At 44.7% G+C, this 2417-nt stretch overlaps 1 pseudogene; it reads left to right on the top strand.

The window, feature by feature from the left end:
* The window catches only part of LOC110315660, a 43147-nt pseudogene extending 41456 nt beyond the window's left edge, over positions 1–1691 (top strand).
* The last annotated feature ends 726 nt before the right edge of the window (positions 1692–2417 follow it).

The raw sequence follows: 2417 nt of genomic DNA, 5'->3' as shown, positions 1-2417 counted from the left end.
GAGAGAGAGAGAGAGAGAGAGAGAGAGAGAGAGAGAGAGAGAGAATGGGTGCATGTGTGCTTGTGTGTGTGTGTTTGTGGACATGTGTGTTCCTGTGTGTGTGTTCCTGTGTGTGTTCCTGTGTGTGCTGCTTAAGATCTAGAGAGATGGTGTAATGGGATATGTCCTCAGGTTTTGCCTGACTCAGTTTCCATGCGATAACTATGGGGAAGCCAGGGAGGTTCATTTTGAGTAACACAGGACTTGACCTCTGTGCTCACCTTGGATGCACATTGGAATCTCCTGGTGTATGTTATAAAGGCTTTTCCCTGTAGATATGATTATGTCCTTCGGAAATTTATGTAGCAATAGAACCATGGATGGAAAATTCCTTATATGAACAAAGGAGGAGTGTCATACAGATTTAAGGTGGACCCAGGCCTGTGACACAGATTCCTGGAAAGTTCTGGGAGAGCTAGTCTAGTCTTCAAACCCCTTCAGCTCCCTGCCTTTACTTCCCTTGGTTTTCTGGCCCCAGCTGAAGAGTAATAAGTTTAATTAGCACCAAGTAGTACCGGTAACAAGGAGCTAGGTCTTGGCATATATGGCTGGGGATAGTGCACAAATCAGCTTGAATTGAAATGACCCTTGTATCCTTAGTACACGGGATTATTAGTTCCTTGGGCCATGCCCCCACACACACAGGATCAACTTTGAGACACTCATGCTTGAGATGCAACATGACCAAGTGATGACTGACCTGAACAGAATGCCCCAGGACATCAGTGAGACCTTGGACAAGTGCAAGGAGTTGACTAAAGAGAATCAGTTCTACTGGTAAGTGACTAACAGGGTCATGACCCAAGAATTAGGCACAGGATATGTCTGCCCATCCTTGTCTTTGAACCAAAGTGAGGGCTCAGGTTCTATACTGTTCGTCTCTAAACAGAAATCCTGACTCCTTCAAACAAGGCTCCAAGATTTTAATATCTTGGACTCATTTTGACCAAGTGTGAAGAGTCTGTGAGCCCCTCAAGTCATTGTCCTTACCAACTAAGTATCCTTGAGATAGAAAAGGTTTACACCATGATGGAGATATCAATCAATGTTGAGCCTCTTGGGCTCTGAAAGTAGATTCATAGATGAGGTTTCCATGTGAAACACAGGAAGACTGTGTGTTGCTTGGGTCTCTTCTCTCCTAGTGAAGTTTTGCCCTATACCAACAGGTGGTTTGTTAATACCACAGACATATAAGCACACACAGACCCCATGTTCTTTTCTGAGAGATATATGAGTCTCTGTTGCTGTCAGTGGTTTCAGAAGTACCTTGGGTCTTCTGGAAAGTGACTGTCCTCTGGATTTGACCTCCCTCTATGTGATGCTCCATGGCCAATTTGGATAGTTGTCTGGGGCTGTCTGGGGATCAGGGCCCATGGTGGGGGAATGGTCCTTGGAAGAGTGGGAGGAAGATGGATGCTGCCTGGACTCACCATGTTTTGTTTGTGGCTCAGCTTCAGAAACTGCCACCTCCTCACTGAATCTAACTACATACTGAATCTAACTACATCCAGCACAAAGTCAGGATTTTGTGGAAGGAGAACAGACAGCTGCTAGGGGAGCAGATTGCATTGGAAGAATGCAACATAGAAACAAACATACTATGTAAAGAAGGCAGCCAGAAGATCAAAGACCAATATACCAGGCAGCAGCAGGTAGGCTGAGTGAAGCATCAGGGGCAGGATTTCCTAATGTATAACCTTAAACACAGTCAAGCCTATGTAGCCATCCTGCACCTTATCCAGGCTCTCTCCTATGTCTCATCCAGTTGTACACTTCTGTGATCATTTCTAAGACTTTCTGTGGAATCATCCTCTTTTGTAGAAACTGAATTTCTGCCATGCTCTCTCCTCCCCCTCCCAGTTGGCCACCTCTAGCTTGCCACTCTAGGGAGAGGAGATCCTGGATGCCTGAAAGCAACCCCTTCAAGCTCTATGGTATGGAGAGGTGCCTCAGGATGCCACTTCCAGAATTATCTAGGAACCAGGTCCTCTGTTATACTCTATGGCAACTCACTCAGAGGGGCTTGGCCCAGTCCCCTCCTAGGACAGAAGGGCAGGCTCCAATTTTATTGCTTTATAATTAAAGTCTTTAATAAGAAACAGAGAGTTATACAATATACATATTTTAAAAGGAACAATTAGACATCTCTGTTTTTCTTGCACTAAATTAACCCCCTAGAAATTCATGGTGTGTCTTACTGGCTTCACCAAGAAGATTCAGGGAATCCTACACTGCATCCCTCTCCTGACATTGTTTTGCTTAGTATGTCAAGGGCATGGATTTGCTTCACTACAGATTCCCCCTCATAGTTTTTCAAAGTACTGCATTTCAGGTCATTGTTGCATGTCAATTCACTAGCCTCATTTTGACTGACATTA

The sequence above is a fragment of the Mus pahari genome, unplaced genomic scaffold (assembly GCF_900095145.1).
Source record: "Mus pahari unplaced genomic scaffold, PAHARI_EIJ_v1.1 scaffold_6410_1, whole genome shotgun sequence".
Taxonomy (NCBI): Eukaryota; Metazoa; Chordata; class Mammalia; order Rodentia; family Muridae; genus Mus; species Mus pahari.
The sequence above is the reverse complement of the archived record's forward strand: the minus strand, read 5'-3'. Positions and strand labels throughout refer to the sequence as shown.